Consider the following 22,809-nt stretch of genomic DNA (forward strand, 5'->3'; position numbering starts at 1 on the left):
AATGAATGTTTGGCAAAAACTAGTAAATTTAGATGCAAGCTTCTCTGAAACCAAACGGCTCAAAATGCATAATTCGCCGCAAACAAAATCACTTTTTCTCCAAAGTGAATATTTGGCAAAAACTAGTACATTGTTATGCAAGCCGTCTGTACGCAAATTGTTCACAATTCTCAACTCGCCGAGAAAATCACTTTTTCTCAAAGCAAACTGCAAATGGCTCAAAATGCTCGCCGATAAATCACTTATTTACAACATGAATGTTTGGCAAAAACTAGTAAATTTGGATGCAAGTTGCACTGAAACCAAACGGCTAACTACTCAAATGCATAATTCGCCGCAAAAAAAAAAATCACTTTTTCTCCAAAGTGCATATTTGGCTAAAAGTTATATAATTTCATGCAAGCCGTTCTGAAAGCAAACGGCAAATAATAGAAAACGCTGACTCGCCGAGAAAATCACTTTTTCTGAAAGCAAAGGGCAAATGGCTCAAAATGCTCGCCTATAAATCACCTTTTCTCCAAAATGAATGTTTGGCAAAAGCTAGTAAATTTAGATGCAAGCTTCTCTGAAACCAAACGGCTCAAAATGCATAATTCGCCGCAAACAAAATCACTTTTTCTCCAAAATGAATATTTGGCAAAAAGTAGTACATTATTATGCAAGCCGTCTGTACGCAAATTGTTCACAATTCTCAACTCGCCGATAAATCACTTTTACTCCAAAATGAATGTTTGGCAAAAACTAGTAAATTTAGATGCAAGTTGATCTGAAACCAAACGGCTAACTACTCAAAATGCATATTTCGTCGCAAAAAAAGAAATCACTTTTTCTCCAAAATGAATATTTGGCTAAAAATTGTATAATTTCTTGCAAGCCGTTCTGAAAGCAAACGGCAAATTATTCAAAATGCTCAACTCGCCGAGAAAATCACTTTTTCTGAAAGCAAAGGGCAAATGGCTCAAAATGCTCGCCGATAAATCACTTATTTACAACATGAATGTTTGGCAAAAACTAGTAAATTTAGATGCAAGTTGCACTGAAACCAAACGGCTAACTACTCAAAATGCATAATTCGCCGCAAAAAAAAAAATCACTTTTTCTCCAAAGTGCATATTTGGCAAAAAGTCCACTTTGTATGCACTATTTGTATGCAAGCCGCTCTGAAACCAAACGGCTAACACTGAAAATGCATAATTCGCCGCAAAAACAAAATCACTTTTTCTCCAAAATTAATATTTGGCTAAAAGTTATATAATTTCATGCAAGCCGTTCTGAAAGCAAACGGCAAATTATAGAAAATGCTGATCTCGCCGAGAAAATCACCTTTTCTGAAAGCAAAGGGCAAATGGCTCAAAATGCTCGCCGATAAATCACTTTTTCTCCAAAATGAATGTTTGGCAAAAACTAGTAAATTTAGATGCAAGGTTCTCTGAAACCAAACGGCTCAAAATGCATAATTCGCCGCAAACAAAATCACTTTTTCTCCAAAATGAATATTTGGCAAAAAGTAGTACATTATTATGCAAGCCGTCTGTACGCAAATTGTTCACAATTCTCAACTCGCCGAGAAAATCACTTTTTCTCAAAGCAAACGGCAAATGGCTCAAAATGCTCGCCGATAAATCACTTTTTCTCCAAAATGAATGTTTGGCAAAAACTATTAAATTTAGATGCAAGTTGATCTGAAACCAAACGGCTAACTACTCAAAATGCATATTTCGTCGCAAAAAAAAAAATCACTTTTTCTCCAAAATGAATATTTGGCTAAAAATTGTATAATTTCTTGCAAGCCGTTCTGAAAGCAAACGGCAAATTATTCAAAATGCTCAACTCGCCGAGAAAATCACTTTTTCTGAAAGCAAAGGACAAATGGCTCAAAATGCTCGCCGATAAATCACTTTTTCTCCAAAATGAATGTTTGGCAAAAGCTAGTAAATTTAGATGCAAGCTTCTCTGACACCAAACGGCTCAAAATGCATAATTCGCCGCAAACAAAATCACTTTTTCTCCAAAATGAATATTTGGCAAAAAGTAGTACATGATTATGCAAGCCGTCTGTACGCAAATTGTTCACAATTCTCAACTCGCCGAGAAAATCACTTTTTCTCAAAGCAAACGGCAAATGGCTCAAAATGCTCGCCGATAAATCACTTTTACTCCAAAATGAATGTTTGGCAAAAACTAGTAAATTTAGATGCAAGTTGATCTGAAACCAAACGGCTAACTACTCAAAATGCATATTTCGTCGCAAAAAAAGAAATCACTTTTTCTCCAAAATGAATATTTGGCTAAAAATTGTATAATTTCTTGCAAGCCGTTCTGAAAGCAAACGGCAAATTATAGAAAATGCTGATCTCGCCGAGAAAATCACCTTTTCTGAAAGCAAAGGGCAAATGGCTCAAAATGCTCGCCGATAAATCACTTTTTCTCCAAAATGAATGTTTGGCAAAAGCTAGTAAATTTAGATGCAAGCTTCTCTGAACCCAAACGGCTCAAAATGCATAATTCGCCGCAAACAAAATCACTTTTTCTCCAAAATGAATATTTGGCAAAAAGTAGTACATTATTATGCAAGCCGTCTGTACGCAAATTGTTCACAATTCTCAACTCGCCGAGAAAATCACTTTTTCTCAAAGCAAGCGGCAAATGGCTCAAAATGCTCGCCGATAAATCACTTTTACTCCAAAATGAATGTTTGGCAAAAACTAGTAAATTTAGATGCAAGTTGATCTGAAACCAAACGGCTAACTACTCAAAATGCGTATTTCGTCGCAAAAAAAAAAATCACTTTTTCTCCAAAATGAATATTTGGCTAAAAATTGTAAAATTTATTGCAAGCCGTTCTGAAAGCAAACGGCAAATTATAGAAAATGTTGATCTCGCCGAGAAAATCACCTTTTCTGAAAGCAAAGGGCAAATGGCTCAAAATGCTCGCCGATAAATCACTTTTTCTCCCAAATGAATGTTTGGCAAAAGCTAGTAAATTTAGATGCAAGCTTCTCTGAAACCAAACGGCTCAAAATGCATAATTCGCCGCAAACAAAATCACTTTTTCTCCAAAATGAATATTTGGCAAAAAGTAGTACATTGTTATGCAAGCCGTCTGTACGCAAATTGTTCACAATTCTCAACTCGCCGAGAAAATCACTTTTTCTCAAAGCAAACGGCAAATGGCTCAAAATGCTCGCCGATAAATCACTTTTACTCCAAAATGAATGTTTGGCAAAAACTAGTAAATTTAGATGCAAGTTGATCTGAAACCAAACGGCTAACTACTCAAAATGCATATTTCGTCGCAAAAAAAAAAATCACTTTTTCTCCAAAATGAATATTTGGCTAAAAATTGTATAATTTCTTGCAAGCCGTTCTGAAAGCAAACGGCAAATTATTCAAAATGCTCAACTCGCCGAGAAAATCACTTTTTCTGAAAGCAAAGGACAAATGGCTCAAAATGCTCGCCGATAAATCACTTTTTCTCCAAAATGAATGTTTGGCAAAAGCTAGTAAATTTAGATGCAAGCTTCTCTGACACCAAACGGCTCAAAATGCATAATTCGCCGCAAACAAAATCACTTTTTCTCCAAAATGAATATTTGGCAAAAAGTAGTACATGATTATGCAAGCCGTCTGTACGCAAATTGTTCACAATTCTCAACTCGCCGAGAAAATCACTTTTTCTCAAAGCAAACGGCAAATGGCTCAAAATGCTCGCCGATAAATCACTTTTACTCCAAAATGAATGGTTGGCAAAAACTAGTAAATTTAGATGCAAGTTGATCTGAAACCAAACGGCTAACTACTCAAAATGCATATTTCGTCGCAAAAAAAGAAATCACTTTTTCTCCAAAATGAATATTTGGCTAAAAATTGTATAATTTCTTGCAAGCCGTTCTGAAAGCAAACGGCAAATTATAGAAAATGCTGATCTCGCCGAGAAAATCACCTTTTCTGAAAGCAAAGGGCAAATGGCTCAAAATGCTCGCCGATAAATCACTTTTTCTCCAAAATGAATGTTTGGCAAAAGCTAGTAAATTTAGATGCAAGCTTCTCTGAAACCAAACGGCTCAAAATGCATAATTCGCCGCAAACAAAATCACTTTTTCTCCAAAATGAATATTTGGCAAAAAGTAGTACATTATTATGCAAGCCGTCTGTGCGCAAATTGTTCACAATTCTCAACTCGCCGAGAAAATCACTTTTTCTCAAAGCAAGCGGCAAATGGCTCAAAATGCTCGCCGAAATATCACTTTTACTCCAAAATGAATGTTTGGCAAAAACTAGTAAATTTAGATGCAAGTTGATCTGAAACCAAACGGCTAACTACTCAAAATGCGTATTTCGTCGCAAAAAAAAAAATCACTTTTTCTCCAAAATGAATATTTGGCTAAAAATTGTAAAATTTATTGCAAGCCGTTCTGAAAGCAAACGGCAAATTATAGAAAATGTTGATCTCGCCGAGAAAATCACCTTTTCTGAAAGCAAAGGGCAAATGGCTCAAAATGCTCGCCGATAAATCACTTTTTCTCCCAAATGAATGTTTGGCAAAAGCTAGTAAATTTAGATGCAAGCTTCTCTGAAACCAAACGGCTCAAAATGCATAATTCGCCGCAAACAAAATCACTTTTTCTCCAAAATGAATATTTGGCAAAAAGTAGTACATTGTTATGCAAGCCGTCTGTACGCAAATTGTTCACAATTCTCAACTCGCCGAGAAAATCACTTTTTCTCAAAGCAAACGGCAAATGGCTCAAAATGCTCGCCGATAAATCACTTTTACTCCAAAATGAATGTTTGGCAAAAACTAGTAAATTTAGATGCAAGTTGATCTGAAACCAAGCGGCTAACTACTCAAAATGCATATTTCGTCGCAAAAAAAAAAAATCACTTTTTCTCCAAAATGAATATTTGGCTAAAAATTGTATAATTTCTTGCAAGCCGTTCTGAAAGCAAACGGCAAATTATTCAAAATGCTCAACTCGCCGAGAAAATCACTTTTTCTCAAAGCAAACTGCAAATGGCTCAAAATGCTCGCCGATAAATCCCTTATTTACAACATGAATGTTTGGCAAAAACTAGTAAATTTAGATGCAAGTTGCACTGAAACCAAACGGCTAACTACTCAAAATGCATAATTCGCCGCAAAAAAAAAAATCACTTTTTCTCCAAAGTGCATATTTGGCAAAAAGTCCACTTTGTATGCACTATTTGTATGCAAGCCGTTCTGAACGCAAATTGTTCAAAATGCTCAACTCGCCGAGAAAATCACTTTTTCTCAAAGCAAACGGCAAAGGGCTCAAAATGCTCGTCGATAAATCACTTATTTTCCAAAATGAATGTTTGGCAAAAAATAGAAAATTTAGATGAAAGCCGCTCTGAAACCAAACGTCTAATACAGAAAATGCATAATTCGCCGCCAAAAAAAAAAATCACTTTTTCTCCATAATGAATATTTGGCTAAAAATTGTATAATTTCATGCAAGCCGTTCTGAAAGCAAACGGCAAATTATTCAAAATGCTCAACTCGCCGAGAAAATCACTTTTTCTGAAAGCAAAGGGCAAATGGCTCAAAATGCTCGCCGATAAATCACTTTTTCTCCAAAATGAATGTTTGGCAAAAGCTAGTAAATTTAGATGCAAGCTTCTCCGAAACCAAACGGCTCAAAATGCATAATTCGCCGCAAACAAAATCACTTTTTCTCCAAAATGAATATTTGGCAAAAACTAGTACATTATTATGCAAGCCGTCTGTACGCAAATTGTTCACAATTCTCAACTCGCCGAGAAAATCACTTTTTCTCAAAGCAAACCAAAATGAATATTTGGCTAAAAATTGTATAATTTCTTGCAAGCCGTTCTGAAAGCAAACGGCAAATTATTCAAAATGCTCAACTCGCCGAGAAAATCACTTTTTCTGAAAGCAAAGGGCAAATGGCTCAAAATGCTCGCCGATAAATCACTTATTTTCCAAAATGAATGTTTGGCAAAAAATAGTAAATTTTCATGCAAGCCGTTCTGAATGCAAACGGTAAATTGTTCAAAATGCTCAACTCGCCGAGAAAATCACTTTTTCACAAAGCAAACTGCAAATGGCTCAAAATGCTCGCCGATAAATCACTTATTTACAACATGAATGTTTGGCAAAAACTAGTAAATTTAGATGCAAGTTGCACTGAAACCAAACGGCTAACTACTCAAAATGCATAATTCGCCGCAAAAAAAAAATCTCTTTTTCTCCAAAGTGGATATTTGGCAAAAAGTAGTGCATTTGTATGCAAGCCGTTCTGAACGCAAATTGTTGAAAATGCTCAACTCGCCGAGAAAATCCCTTTTTCTCAAAGCAAACGGCAAAGGGCTCAAAATGCTCGTCGATAAATCACTTATTTTCCAAAATGAATGTTTGGCAAAAAATAGAAAATTTAGATGCAAGTCGCTCTGAAACCAAACGGCTAATATTGAAAATGCATAATTCGCCGCCAAAAAAAAAAGCACTTTTTCTCCAAAATGAATATTTGGCTAAAAGTTGTATAATGTCATGCAAGCCGTTCTGAACGCAAATTATTTAAAATGCTCAACTCGACGAGAAAATCACTTTTTCTGAAAGCAAAGGGCAAATGGCTCAAAATGCTCGCCAATAAATCACTTTTTCTCCAAAATGAATGTTTGGCAAAAACTAGTAAATTTAGATGCAAGCCGCTCAGAAACCAAACGGCTAATACTGAAAATCCATAATTCGCCGCAAAAAAAAAATCACTTTTTCTCCAAAGTGGATATTTGGCAAAAAGTAGTGCATTTGTATGCGAGCCGTTCTGAACGCAAATTGTTGAAAATGCTCAACTCGCCGAGAAAATCCCTTTTTCTCAAAGCAAACGGCAAAGGGCTCAAAATGCTCGTCGATGAATCACTTATTTTCCAAAATGAATGTTTGGCAAAAAATAGAAAATTTAGATGCAAGTCGCTCTGAAACCAAACGGCTAATATTGAAAATGCATAATTCGCCGCCAAAAAAAAAGCACTTTTTCTCCAAAATGAATACTTGGCTAAAAGTCGTATAATGTCATGCAAGCCGTTCTGAAAGCAAACGGCAAATTATTCAAAATGCTCAATCAGCCGAGAAAATCACTTTTTCTGAAAGCAAAGGGCAAATGGCTCAAAATGCTCGCCGATAAATCACTTTTTCTCCAAAATGAATGTTTGGCAAAAGCTAGTAAATTTAGATGCAAGCTTCTCTGAAACCAAACGGCTCAAAATGCATAATTCGCCGCAAACAAAATCACTTTTTCTCCAAAATGAATATTTGGCAAAAACTAGTACATTATTATGCAAGCCGTCTGTACGCAAATTGTTCACAATTCTCAACTCGCCGAGAAAATCACTTTTTCTCAAAGCAAACGGCAAATGGCTCAAAATGCTCGCCGATAAATCACTTTTACTCCAAAATGAATGTTTGGCAAAAACTAGTAAATTCAGATGCAAGTTGATCTGAAACCAAACGGCTAACTACTCAAAATGCATATTTCGTCGCAAAAAAAAAAATCACTTTTTCTCCAAAATGAATATTTGGCTAAAAATTGTATAATTTCTTGCAAGCCGTTCTGAAAGCAAACGGCAAATTATTCAAAATGCTCAACTCGCCGAGAAAATCACTTTTTCTGAAAGCAAAGGGCAAATGGCTCAAAATGCTCGCCGATAAATCACTTATTTTCCAAAATGAATGTTTGGCAAAAAATAGTAAATTTTCATGCAAGCCGTTCTGAATGCAAAGGGTAAATTGTTCAAAATGCTCAACTCGCCGAGAAAATCACTTTTTCTCAAAGCAAACTGCAAATGGCTCAAAATGCTCGCCGATAAATCACTTATTTACAACATGAATGTTTGGCAAAAACTAGTAAATTTAGATGCAAGTTGCACTGAAACCAAACGGCTAACTGCTCAAAATGCATAATTCGCCGCAAAAAAAAATCACTTTTTCTCCAAAGTGCATATTTGGCAAAAAGTAGTGCATTTGTATGCAAGCCGTTCTGAACGCAAATTGTTGAAAATGCTCAACTCGCCGAGAAAATCCCTTTTTCTCAAAGCAAACGGCAAAGGGCTCAAAATGCTCGTCGATAAATCACTTATTTTCCAAAATGAATGTTTGGCAAAAAATAGAAAATTTAGATGCAAGTCGCTCTGAAACCAAACGGCTAATATTGAAAATGCATAATTCGCCGCCAAAAAAAAAAGCACTTTTTCTCCAAAATGAATATTTGGCTAAAAGTTGTAGAATGTCATGCAAGCCGTTCTGAACGCAAATTATTTAAAATGCTCAACTCGACGAGAAAATCACTTTTTCTGAAAGCAAAGGGCAAATGGCTCAAAATGCTCGCCAATAAATCACTTTTTCTCCAAAATGAATGTTTGGCAAAAACTAGTAAATTTAGATGCAAGCCGCTCAGAAACCAAACGGCTAATACTGAAAATGCATAATTCGCCGCAAAAAAAAAATCACTTTTTCTCCAAAGTGGATATTTGGCAAAAAGTAGTGCATTTGTATGCAAGCCGTTCTGAACGCAAATTGTTGAAAATGCTCAACTCGCCGAGAAAATCCCTTTTTCTCAAAGCAAACGGCAAAGGGCTCAAAATGCTCGTCGATGAATCACTTATTTTCCAAAATGAATGTTTGGCAAAAAATAGAAAATTTAGATGCAAGTCGCTCTGAAACCAAACGGCTAATATTGAAAATGCATAATTCGCCGCCAAAAAAAAAGCACTTTTTCTCCAAAATGAATACTTGGCTAAAAGTCGTATAATGTCATGCAAGCCGTTCTGAAAGCAAACGGCAAATTATTCAAAATGCTCAATCCGCCGAGAAAATCACTTTTTCTGAAAGCAAAGGGCAAATGGCTCAAAATGCTTGCCGATAAATCAATTATTTTCCAAAATGAATGTTTGGCAAAAAATAGTACATTTAGATGCAAGTTGATCTGAAACCAAAACGGCTAACTACTCAAAATGCATAATTCGTCGCAAAAAATAAAATCACTTTTTCTCCAAAATGAATATTTGGCTAAAAGTTGTATTTCATGCAAGCCGTTCTGAAAGCAAACGACAAATTATTCAAAAGGCTCAACTCGCCGAGAAAATCACTTTTTCTGAAAGCAAAGGGCAAATGGTTCAAAATGCTCGCCGATAAATTACTTATTTCCCAAAATGAATGTTTGGCAAAAAATAGTAAAGTTAGATGCAAGTTGCTCTGAAACCAAAACGGCTAACTACTGAAAATGCATAATTCGCCGCAAAAAAAAAATCACTTTTTCTCCAAAGTGGATATTTGGCAAAAAGTAGTGCATTTGTATGCAAGCCGTTCTGAACGCAAATTGTTGAAAATGCTCAACTCGCCGAGAAAATCCCTTTTTCTCAAAGCAAACGGCAAAGGGCTCAAAATGCTCGTCGAAAAATCACTTATTTTCCAAAATGAATGTTTGGCAAAAAATAGAAAATTTAGATGCAAGTCGCTCTGAAACCAAACGGCTAATATTGAAAATGCATAATTCGCCGCCAAAAAAAAAAGCACTTTTTCTCCAAAATTAATATTTGGCTAAAAGTTATATAATTTCATGCAAGCCGTTCTGAAAGCAAACGGCAAATTATAGAAAATGCTGAACTCGCCGAGAAAATCACTTTTTCTGAAAGCAAAGGGCAAATGGCTCAAAATGCTCGCCGATTAATCACTTTTTCTCCAAAATGAATGTTTGGCAAAAGCTAGTAAATTTAGATGCAAGCTTCTCTGAAACCAAACGGCTCAAAATGCATAATTCGCCGCAAACAAAATCACTTTTTCTCCAAAATGAATATTTGGCAAAAATTAGTACATTATTATGCAAGCCGCCTGTACGCAAATTGTTCACAATTCTCAACTCGCCGAGAAAATCACTTTTTCTCAAAGCAAACGGCAAATGGCTCAAAATGCTCGCCGATAAATCTCTTTTTCTCCAAAATGAATGTTTGGCAAAAACTAGTAAATTTAGATGCAAGTTGATCTGAAACCAAACGGCTAACTACTCAAAATGCATATTTCGTCGCAAAAAAAGAAATCACTTTTTCTCCAAAATGAATATTTGGCTAAAAATTGTATAATTTCTTGCAAGCCGTTCTGAAAGCAAACGGCAAATTATTCAAAATGCTCAACTCGCCGAGAAAATCACTTTTTCTGAAAGCAAAGGGCAAATGGCTCAAAATGCTCGCCGATAAATCACTTATTTTCCAAAATGAATGTTTGGCAAAAAATAGTACATTTAGATGCAAGTTGATCTGAAACCAAAACGGCTAACTACTCAAAATGCATAATTCGTCGCAAAAAATAAAATCACTTTTTCTCCAAAATGAATATTTGGCTAAAAGTTGTATTTCATGCAAGCCGTTCTGAAAGCAAACGACAAATTATTCAAAAGGCTCAACTCACCGAGAAAATCACTTTTTCTGAAAGCAAAGGGCAAATGGTTCAAAATGCTCGCCGATAAATTACTTATTTTCCAAAATGAATGTTTGGCAAAAAATAGTAAAGTTAGATGCAAGTTGCTCTGAAACCAAAACGGCTAACTACTGAAAATGCATAATTCGCCGCAACAAAAAAAAATCACTTTTTCTCCAAAGTGGATATTTGGCAAAAAGTAGTGCATTTGTATGCAAGCCGTTCTGAACGCAAATTGTTGAAAATGCTCAACTCGCCGAGAAAATCCCTTTTTCTCAAAGCAAACGGCAAAGGGCTCAAAATGCTCGTCGAAAAATCACTTATTTTCCAAAATGAATGTTTGGCAAAAAATAGAAAATTTAGATGCAAGTCGCTCTGAAACCAAACGGCTAATATTGAAAATGCATAATTCGCCGCCAAAAAAAAAAGCACTTTTTCTCCAAAATTAATATTTGGCTAAAAGTTATATAATTTCATGCAAGCCGTTCTGAAAGCAAACGGCAAATTATAGAAAATGCTGAACTCGCCTTGAAAATCACTTTTTCTGAAAGCAAAGGGCAAATGGCTCAAAATGCTCGCCGATAAATCACTTTTTCTCCAAAATGAATGTTTGGCAAAAGCTAGTAAATTTAGATGCAAGCTTCTCTGAAACCAAACGGCTCAAAATGCATAATTCGCCGCAAACAAAATCACTTTTTCTCCAAAATGAATATTTGGCAAAACGTAGTACATTATTATGCAAGCCGGTTGTACGCAAATTGTTCACAATTCTGAACTCGCCGAGAAAATCACTTTTTCTCAAAGCAAACGGCAAATGGCTCAAAATGCTCGCCGATAAATCACTTTTACTCCAAAATGAATGTTTGGCAAAAACTAGTAAATTTAGATGCAAGTTGATCTGAAACCAAACGGCTAACTACTCAAAATGCATATTTCGTCGCAAAAAAAGAAATCACTTTTTCTCCAAAATGAATATTTGGCTAAAAATTGTATAATTTCTTGCAAGCCGTTCTGAAAGCAAACGGCAAATTATTCAAAATGCTCAGCTCGCCGAGAAAATCACTTTTTCTGAAAGCAAAGGGCAAATGGCTCAAAATGCTCGCCGATAAATCACTTATTTTCCAAAATGAATGTTTGGCAAAAAATAGTAAATTTTCATGCAAGCCGTTCTGAATGCAAACGGTAAATTGTTCAAAATGCTCAACTCGCCGAGAAAATCACTTTTTCTCAAAGCAAACTGCAAATGGCTCAAAATGCTCGCCGATAAATCACTTATTTACAACATGAATGTTTGGCAAAAACTAGTAAATTTAGATGCAAGTTGCACTGAAACCAAACGGCTAACTACTCAAAATGCATAATTCGCCGCAAAAAAAAAAATCACTTTTTCTCCAAAATGAATATTTGGCTAAAAATTGTATAATTTCATGCAAGCCGTTCTGAAAGCAAACGGCAAATTATTCAAAATGCTCAACTCGCCGAGAAAATCACTTTTTCTGAAAGCAAAGGGCAAATGGCTCAAAATGCTCGCCGATAAATCACTTATTTTCCAAAATGAATGTTTGGCAAAAAATAGAAAATTGAGATGCAAGTCGCTCTGAAACCAAACGGCTAATATTGAAAATGCATAATTCGCCGCCAAAAAAAAAAGCACTTTTTCTCCAAAATGAATATTTGGCTAAAAGTTGTATAATGTCATGCAAGCCGTTCTGAACGCAAATTATTTAAAATGCTCAACTCGCCGAGAAAATCACTTTTTCTGAAAGCAAAGGGCAAATGACTCAAAATGCTCGCCAATAAATCACTTTTTCTCCAAAATGAATGTTTGGCAAAAACTAGTAAATTTAGATGCAAGCCGCTCTGAAACCAAACGGCTAACACTGAAAATGCATAATTCGCCGCAAAAAAAAAATCACTTTTTATCCAAAATTAATATTTGGCTACAAGTTATATAATTTCATGCAAGCCGTTCTGAAAGCAAACGGCAAATTATAGAAAATGCTGAACTCGTCGAGAAAATCACTTTTTCTGAAAGCAAAGGGCAAATGGCTCAAAATGCTCGCCGATAAATCACTTTTTCTCCAAAATGAATGTTTGGCAAAAGCTAGTAAATTTAGATGCAAGCTTCTCTGAAACCAAACGGCTGAAAATGCATAATTCGCCGCAAACAAAATCACTTTTTCTCCAAAATGAATATTTGGCAAAAAGTAGTACATTATTATGCAAGCCGTCTGTACGCAAATTGTTCACAATTCTCAACTCGCCGAGAAAATCACTTTTTCTCAAAGCAAACGGCAAATGGCTCAAAATGCTCGCCGATAAATCACTTTTACTCCAAAATGAATGTTTGGCAAAAACTAGTAAATTTAGATGCAAGTTGATCTGAAACCAAACGGCTAACTACTCAAAATGCATATTTCGTCGCAAAGAAAGAAATCACTTTTTCTCCAAAATGAATATTTGGCTAAAAATTGTATAATTTCTTGCAAGCCGTTCTGAAAGCAAACGGCAAATTATTCAAAATGCTCAACTCGCCGAGAAAATCACTTTTTCTGAATGCAAAGGGCAAATGGCTCAAAATGCTCGCCGATAAATCAATTATTTTCCAAAATGAATGTTTGGCAAAAAATAGTACATTTAGATGCAAGTTGATCTGAAACCAAAACGGCTAACTACTCAAAATGCATAATTCGTCGCAAAAAATAAAATCACTTTTTCTCCAAAATGAATATTTGGCTAAAAGTTGTATTTCATGCAAGCCGTTCTGAAAGCAAACGACAAATTATTCAAAAGGCTCAACTCGCCGAGAAAATCACTTTTTCTGAAAGCAAAGGGCAAATGGTTCAAAATGCTCGCCGATAAATTACTTATTTTCCAAAATGAATGTTTGGCAAAAAATAGTAAAGTTAGATGCAAGTTGCTCTGAAACCAAAACGGCTAACTACTGAAAATGCATAATTCGCCGCAAAAAAAAAATCACTTTTTCTCCAAAGTGGATATTTGGCAAAAAGTAGTGCATTTGTATGCAAGCCGTTCTGAACGCAAATTGTTGAAAATGCTCAACTCGCCGAGAAAATCCCTTTTTCTCAAAGCAAACGGCAAAGGGCTCAAAATGCTCGTCGAAAAATCACTTATTTTCCAAAATGAATGTTTGGCAAAAAATAGAAAATTTAGATGCAAGTCGCTCTGAAACCAAACGGCTAATATTGAAAATGCATAATTCGCCGCCAAAAAAAAAAGCACTTTTTCTCCAAAATTAATATTTGGCTAAAAGTTATATAATTTCATGCAAGCCGTTCTGAAAGCAAACGGCAAATTATAGAAAATGCTGAACTCGCCGAGAAAATCACTTTTTCTGAAAGCAAAGGGCAAATGGCTCAAAATGCTCGCCGATAAATCACTTTTTCTCCAAAATGAATGTTTGCCAAAAGCTAGTAAATTTAGATGCAAGCTTCTCTGAAACCAAACGGCTCAAAATGCATAATTCGCCGCAAACAAAATCACTTTTTCTCCAAAATGAATATTTGGCAAAACGTAGTACATTATTATGCAAGCCGGCTGTACGCAAATTGTTCACAATTCTGAACTCGCCGAGAAAATCACTTTTTCTCAAAGCAAACGGCAAATGGCTCAAAATGCTCGCCGATAAATCACTTTTACTCCAAAATGAATGTTTGGCAAAAACTAGTAAATTTAGATGCAAGTTGATCTGAAACCAAACGGCTAACTACTCAAAATGCATATTTCGTCGCAAAAAAAGAAATCACTTTTTCTCCAAAATGAATATTTGGCTAAAAATTGTATAATTTCTTGCAAGCCGTTCTGAAAGCAAACGGCAAATTATTCAAAATGCTCAACTCGCCGAGAAAATCACTTTTTCTGAAAGCAAAGGGCAAATGGCTCAAAATGCTCGCCGATAAATCACTTATTTTCCAAAATGAATGTTTGGCAAAAAATAGTAAATTTTCATGCAAGCCGTTCTGAATGCAAACGGTAAATTGTTCAAAATGCTCAACTCGCCGAGAAAATCACTTTTTCTCAAAGCAAACTGCAAATGGCTCAAAATGCTCGCCGATAAATCACTTATTTACAACATGAATGTTTGGCAAAAACTAGTAAATTTAGATGCAAGTTGCACTGAAACCAAACGGCTAACTACTCAAATGCATAATTCGCCGCAAAAAAAAAAATCACTTTTTCTCCAAAGTGCATATTTGGCTAAAAGTTATATAATTTCATGCAAGCCGTTCTGAAAGCAAACGGCAAATAATAGAAAACGCTGACTCGCCGAGAAAATCACTTTTTCTGAAAGCAAAGGGCAAATGGCTCAAAATGCTCGCCTATAAATCACCTTTTCTCCAAAATGAATGTTTGGCAAAAGCTAGTAAATTTAGATGCAAGCTTCTCTGAAACCAAACGGCTCAAAATGCATAATTCGCCGCAAACAAAATCACTTTTTCTCCAAAATGAATATTTGGCAAAAAGTAGTACATTATTATGCAAGCCGTCTGTACGCAAATTGTTCACAATTCTCAACTCGCCGATAAATCACTTTTACTCCAAAATGAATGTTTGGCAAAAACTAGTAAATTTAGATGCAAGTTGATCTGAAACCAAACGGCTAACTACTCAAAATGCATATTTCGTCGCAAAAAAAGAAATCACTTTTTCTCCAAAATGAATATTTGGCTAAAAATTGTATAATTTCTTGCAAGCCGTTCTGAAAGCAAACGGCAAATTATTCAAAATGCTCAACTCGCCGAGAAAATCACTTTTTCTGAAAGCAAAGGACAAATGGCTCAAAATGCTCGCCGATAAATCACTTTTTCTCCAAAATGAATGTTTGGCAAAAGCTAGTAAATTTAGATGCAAGCTTCTCTGACACCAAACGGCTCAAAATGCATAATTCGCCGCAAACAAAATCACTTTTTCTCCAAAATGAATATTTGGCAAAAAGTAGTACATGATTATGCAAGCCGTCTGTACGCAAATTGTTCACAATTCTCAACTCGCCGAGAAAATCACTTTTTCTCAAAGCAAACGGCAAATGGCTCAAAATGCTCGCCGATAAATCACTTTTACTCCAAAATGAATGTTTGGCAAAAACTAGTAAATTTAGATGCAAGTTGATCTGAAACCAAACGGCTAACTACTCAAAATGCATATTTCGTCGCAAAAAAAGAAATCACTTTTTCTCCAAAATGAATATTTGGCTAAAAATTGTATAATTTCTTGCAAGCCGTTCTGAAAGCAAACGGCAAATTATAGAAAATGCTGATCTCGCCGAGAAAATCACCTTTTCTGAAAGCAAAGGGCAAATGGCTCAAAATGCTCGCCGATAAATCACTTTTTCTCCAAAATGAATGTTTGGCAAAAGCTAGTAAATTTAGATGCAAGCTTCTCTGAAACCAAACGGCTCAAAATGCATAATTCGCCGCAAACAAAATCACTTTTTCTCCAAAATGAATATTTGGCAAAAAGTAGTACATTATTATGCAAGCCGTCTGTACGCAAATTGTTCACAATTCTCAACTCGCCGAGAAAATCACTTTTTCTCAAAGCAAGCGGCAAATGGCTCAAAATGCTCGCCGATAAATCACTTTTACTCCAAAATGAATGTTTGGCAAAAACTAGTAAATTTAGATGCAAGTTGATCTGAAACCAAACGGCTAACTACTCAAAATGCGTATTTCGTCGCAAAAAAAAAAATCACTTTTTCTCCAAAATGAATATTTGGCTAAAAATTGTAAAATTTATTGCAAGCCGTTCTGAAAGCAAACGGCAAATTATAGAAAATGTTGATCTCGCCGAGAAAATCACCTTTTCTGAAAGCAAAGGGCAAATGGCTCAAAATGCTCGCCGATAAATCACTTTTTCTCCAAAATGAATGTTTGGCAAAAGCTAGTAAATTTAGATGCAAGCTTCTCTGAAACCAAACGGCTCAAAATGCATAATTCGCCGCAAACAAAATCACTTTTTCTCCAAAATGAATATTTGGCAAAAAGTAGTACATTGTTATGCAAGCCGTCTGTACGCAAATTGTTCACAATTCTCAACTCGCCGAGAAAATCACTTTTTCTCAAAGCAAACGGCAAATGGCTCAAAATGCTCGCCGATAAATCACTTTTACTCCAAAATGAATGTTTGGCAAAAACTAGTAAATTTAGATGCAAGTTGATCTGAAACCAAACGGCTAACTACTCAAAATGCATATTTCGTCGCAAAAAAAAAAATCACTTTTTCTCCAAAATGAATATTTGGCTAAAAATTGTATAATTTCTTGCAAGCCGTTCTGAAAGCAAACGGCAAATTATTCAAAATGCTCAACTCGCCGAGAAAATCACTTTTTCTCAAAGCAAACTGCAAATGGCTCAAAATGCTCGCCGATAAATCCCTTATTTACAACATGAATGTTTGGCAAAAACTAGTAAATTTAGATGCAAGTTGCACTGAAACCAAACGGCTAACTACTCAAAATGCATAATTCGCCGCAAAAAAAAAAATCACTTTTTCTCCAAAGTGCATATTTGGCAAAAAGTCCACTTTGTATGCACTATTTGTATGCAAGCCGTTCTGAACGCAAATTGTTCAAAATGCTCAACTCGCCGAGAAAATCACTTTTTCTCAAAGCAAACGGCAAAGGGCTCAAAATGCTCGTCGATAAATCACTTATTTTCCAAAATGAATGTTTGGCAAAAAATAGAAAATTTAGATGAAAGCCGCTCTGAAACCAAACGTCTAATACAGAAAATGCATAATTCGCCGCCAAAAAAAAAAATCACTTTTTCTCCATAATGAATATTTGGCAAAAACTAGTACATTATTATGCAAGCCGTCTGTACGCAAATTGTTCACAATTCTCAACTCGCCGAGAAAACCACTTTTTCTCAAAGCAAACCAAAATGAATATTTGGCTAAAAATTGTATAATTTCTTGCAAGCCGTTCTGAAAGCAAACGGCAAATTATTCAAAATGCTCAACTCGCCGAGAAAATCACTTTTTCTGAAAGCAAAGGGCAAATGGCTCAAAATGCTCGCCGATAAATCACTTATTTTCCAAAATGAATGTTTGGCAAAAAATAGTAAATTTTCATGCAAGCCGTTCTGAATGCAAACGGTAAATTGTTCAAAATGCTCAACTCGCCGAGAAAATCACTTTTTCTCAAAGCAAACTGCAAATGGCTCAAAATGCTCGCCGATAAATCACTTATTTACAACATGAATGTTTGGCTAAAACTAGTCAATTTAGATGCAAGTTGCACTGAAACCAAACGGCTAACTACTCAAAATGCATAATTCGCCGCAAAAAAAAAAATCACTTTTTCTCCAAAGTGCATATTTGGCAAAAAGTCCACTTTGTATGCACTATTTGTATGCAAGCCGTTCTGAACGCAAATTGTTCAAAATGCTCAACTCGCCGAGAAAATCACTTTTTCTCAAAGCAAACGGCAAAGGGCTCAAAATGCTCGTCGATAGATCACTTATTTTCCAAAATGAATGTTTGGCAAAAAATAGAAAATTTAGATGCAGGCCGCTCTGAAATCAAACGGCTAACTACTGAAAATGCATAATTCGCCGCCAAAAAAAAAATCACTTTTTCTCCAAAATGAATATTTGGCTTTCAGTTGTATAACGTCATGCAAGCCGTTCTGAAAGCAAACGGCAAATTAATCAAAATGCTCAACCGCCGAGAAAATCACTTTTTCTGAAAGCAAAGTGCAAATGTCTCAAAATGCTCGCCGATAAATCACTTTTTCTCCAAAATGAATGTTTGGCAAAAACTAGTAAATTTAGATGCAAGTTGATCTGAAACCAAAACGGCTAACTACTGAAAATGCATAATTCGCCGCAAAAAAAATCACTTTTTCTCCAAAGTGGATATTTGGCAAAAAGTTGTAAAATGTCATGCAAGCCGTTCTGAACGCAAATTATTTAAAATGCTCAACTCGCCGAGAAAATCACTTTTTCTGAAAGCAAAGGGCAAATGGCTCAAAATGCTCGCCAATAAATCACTTTTTCTCCAAAATGAATGTTTGGCAAAAACTAGTAAATTTAGATGCAAGCCGCTCTGAAAACAAACGGCTAACACTGAAAATGCATAATTCGCCGCAAAAAAAAAATCACTTTTTCTCCAAAATTAATATTTGGCTAAAAGTTATATAATTTCATGCAAGCCGTTCTGAAAGCAAACGGCAAATTATAGAAAACGCTGACTCGCCGAGAAAATCACTTTTTCTGAAAGCAAAGGGCAAATGGCTCAAAATGCTCGCCTATAAATCACCTTTTCTCCAAAATGAATGTTTGGCAAAAGCTAGTAAATTTAGATGCAAGCTTCTCTGAAACCAAACGGCTCAAAATGCATAATTCGCCGCAAACAAAATCACTTTTTCTCCAAAATGAATATTTGGCAAAAAGTAGTACATTATTATGCAAGCCGTCTGTACGCAAATTGTTCACAATTCTCAACTCGCCGATAAATCACTTTTACTCCAAAATGAATGTTTGGCAAAAACTAGTAAATTTAGATGCAAGTTGATCTGAAACCAAACGGCTAACTACTCAAAATGCATATTTCGTCGCAAAAAAAGAAATCACTTTTTCTCCAAAATGAATATTTGGCTAAAAATTGTATAATTTCTTGCAAGCCGTTCTGAAAGCAAACGGCAAATTATTCAAAATGCTCAACTCGCCGAGAAAATCACTTTTTCTGAAAGCAAAGGGCAAATGGCTCAAAATGCTCGCCGATAAATCACTTATTTACAACATGAATGTTTGGCAAAAACTAGTAAATTTAGATGCAAGTTGCACTGAAACCAAACGGCTAACTACTCAAAATGCATAATTCGCCGCAAAAAAAAAAATCACTTTTTCTCCAAAGTGCATATTTGGCAAAAAGTCCACTTTGTATGCACTATTTGTATGCAAGCCGCTCTGAAACCAAACGGCTAACACTGAAAATGCATAATTCGCCGCAAAAACAAAATCACTTTTTCTCCAAAATTAATATTTGGCTAAAAGTTATATAATTTCATGCAAGCCGTTCTGAAAGCAAACGGCAAATTATAGAAAATGCTGATCTCGCCGAGAAAATCACCTTTTCTGAAAGCAAAGGGCAAATGGCTCAAAATGCTCGCCGATAAATCACTTTTTCTCCAAAATGAATGTTTGGCAAAAACTAGTAAATTTAGATGCAAGGTTCTCTGAAACCAAACGGCTCAAAATGCATAATTCGCCGCAAACAAAATCACTTTTTCTCCAAAATGAATATTTGGCAAAAAGTAGTACATTATTATGCAAGCCGTCTGTACGCAAATTGTTCACAATTCTCAACTCGCCGAGAAAATCACTTTTTCTCAAAGCAAACGGCAAATGGCTCAAAATGCTCTCCGATAAATCACTTTTACTCCAAAATGAATGTTTGGCAAAAACTATTAAATTTAGATGCAAGTTGATCTGAAACCAAACGGCTAACTACTCAAAATGCATATTTCGTCGCAAAAAAAAAATCACTTTTTCTCCAAAATGAATATTTGGCAAAAAGTAGTACATTATTATGCAAGCCGTCTGTACGCAAATTGTTCACAATTCTCAACTCGCCGAGAAAATCACTTTTTCTCAAAGCAAGCGGCAAATGGCTCAAAATGCTCGCCGAAATATCACTTTTACTCCAAAATGAATGTTTGGCAAAAACTAGTAAATTTAGATGCAAGTTGATCTGAAACCAAACGGCTAACTACTCAAAATGCGTATTTCGTCGCAAAAAAAAAAATCACTTTTTCTCCAAAATGAATATTTGGCTAAAAATTGTAAAATTTATTGCAAGCCGTTCTGAAAGCAAACGGCAAATTATTCAAAATGCTCAACTCGCCGAGAAAATCACTTTTTCTCAAAGCAAACTGCAAATGGCTCAAAATGCTCGCCGATAAATCCCTTATTTACAACATGAATGTTTGGCAAAAACTAGTAAATTTAGATGCAAGTTGCACTGAAACCAAACGGCTAACTACTCAAAATGCATAATTCGCCGCAAAAAAAAAAATCACTTTTTCTCCAAAGTGCATATTTGGCAAAAAGTCCACTTTGTATGCACTATTTGTATGCAAGCCGTTCTGAACGCAAATTGTTCAAAATGCTCAACTCGCCGAGAAAATCACTTTTTCTCAAAGCAAACGGCAAAGGGCTCAAAATGCTCGTCGATAAATCACTTATTTTCCAAAATGAATGTTTGGCAAAAAATAGAAAATTTAGATGAAAGCCGCTCTGAAACCAAACGTCTAATACAGAAAATGCATAATTCGCCGCCAAAAAAAAAAATCACTTTTTCTCCATAATGAATATTTGGCTAAAAATTGTATAATTTCATGCAAGCCGTTCTGAAAGCAAACGGCAAATTATTCAAAATGCTCAACTCGCCGAGAAAATCACTTTTTCTGAAAGCAAAGGGCAAATGGCTCAAAATGCTCGCCGATAAATCACTTTTTCTCCAAAATGAATGTTTGGCAAAAGCTAGTAAATTTAGATGCAAGCTTCTCCGAAACCAAACGGCTCAAAATGCATAATTCGCCGCAAACAAAATCACTTTTTCTCCAAAATGAATATTTGGCAAAAACTAGTACATTATTATGCAAGCCGTCTGTACGCAAATTGTTCACAATTCTCAACTCGCCGAGAAAATCACTTTTTCTCAAAGCAAACCAAAATGAATATTTGGCTAAAAATTGTATAATTTCTTGCAAGCCGTTCTGAAAGCAAACGGCAAATTATTCAAAATGCTCAACTCGCCGAGAAAATCACTTTTTCTGAAAGCAAAGGGCAAATGGCTCAAAATGCTCGCCGATAAATCACTTATTTTCCAAAATGAATGTTTGGCAAAAAATAGTAAATTTTCATGCAAGCCGTTCTGAATGCAAACGGTAAATTGTTCAAAATGCTCAACTCGCCGAGAAAATCACTTTTTCTCAAAGCAAACTGCAAATGGCTCAAAATGCTCGCCGATAAATCACTTATTTACAACATGAATGTTTGGCAAAAACTAGTAAATTTAGATGCAAGTTGCACTGAAACCAAACGGCTAACTACTCAAAATGCATAATTCGCCGCAAAAAAAAAATCACTTTTTCTCCAAAGTGGATATTTGGCAAAAAGTAGTGCATTTGTATGCAAGCCGTTCTGAACGCAAATTGTTGAAAATGCTCAACTCGCCGAGAAAATCCCTTTTTCTCAAAGCAAACGGCAAAGGGCTCAAAATGCTCGTCGAAAAATCACTTATTTTCCAAAATGAATGTTTGGCAAAAAATAGAAAATTTAGATGCAAGTCGCTCTGAAACCAAACGGCTAATATTGAAAATGCATAATTCGCCGCCAAAAAAAAAAGCACTTTTTCTCCAAAATGAATATTTGGCTAAAAGTTGTATAATGTCATGCAAGCCGTTCTGAACGCAAATTATTTAAAATGCTCAACTCGACGAGAAAATCACTTTTTCTGAAAGCAAAGGGCAAATGGCTCAAAATGCTCGCCAATAAATCACTTTTTCTCCAAAATGAATGTTTGGCAAAAACTAGTAAATTTAGATGCAAGCCGCTCAGAAACCAAACGGCTAATACTGAAAATCCATAATTCGCCGCAAAAAAAAAATCACTTTTTCTCCAAAGTGGATATTTGGCAAAAAGTAGTGCATTTGTATGCGAGCCGTTCTGAACGCAAATTGTTGAAAATGCTCAACTCGCCGAGAAAATCCCTTTTTCTCAAAGCAAACGGCAAAGGGCTCAAAATGCTCGTCGATGAATCACTTATTTTCCAAAATGAATGTTTGGCAAAAAATAGAAAATTTAGATGCAAGTCGCTCTGAAACCAAACGGCTAATATTGAAAATGCATAATTCGCCGCCAAAAAAAAAGCACTTTTTCTCCAAAATGAATACTTGGCTAAAAGTCGTATAATGTCATGCAAGCCGTTCTGAAAGCAAACGGCAAATTATTCAAAATGCTCAATCAGCCGAGAAAATCACTTTTTCTGAAAGCAAAGGGCAAATGGCTCAAAATGCTCGCCGATAAATCACTTTTTCTCCAAAATGAATGTTTGGCAAAAGCTAGTAAATTTAGATGCAAGCTTCTCTGAAACCAAACGGCTCAAAATGCATAATTCGCCGCAAACAAAATCACTTTTTCTCCAAAATGAATATTTGGCAAAAACTAGTACATTATTATGCAAGCCGTCTGTACGCAAATTGTTCACAATTCTCAACTCGCCGAGAAAATCACTTTTTCTCAAAGCAAACGGCAAATGGCTCAAAATGCTCGCCGATAAATCACTTTTACTCCAAAATGAATGTTTGGCAAAAACTAGTAAATTCAGATGCA

The sequence above is a fragment of the Scyliorhinus torazame genome, chromosome 26 (assembly GCF_047496885.1).
Source record: "Scyliorhinus torazame isolate Kashiwa2021f chromosome 26, sScyTor2.1, whole genome shotgun sequence".
NCBI lineage: Eukaryota > Metazoa > Chordata > Chondrichthyes > Carcharhiniformes > Scyliorhinidae > Scyliorhinus > Scyliorhinus torazame.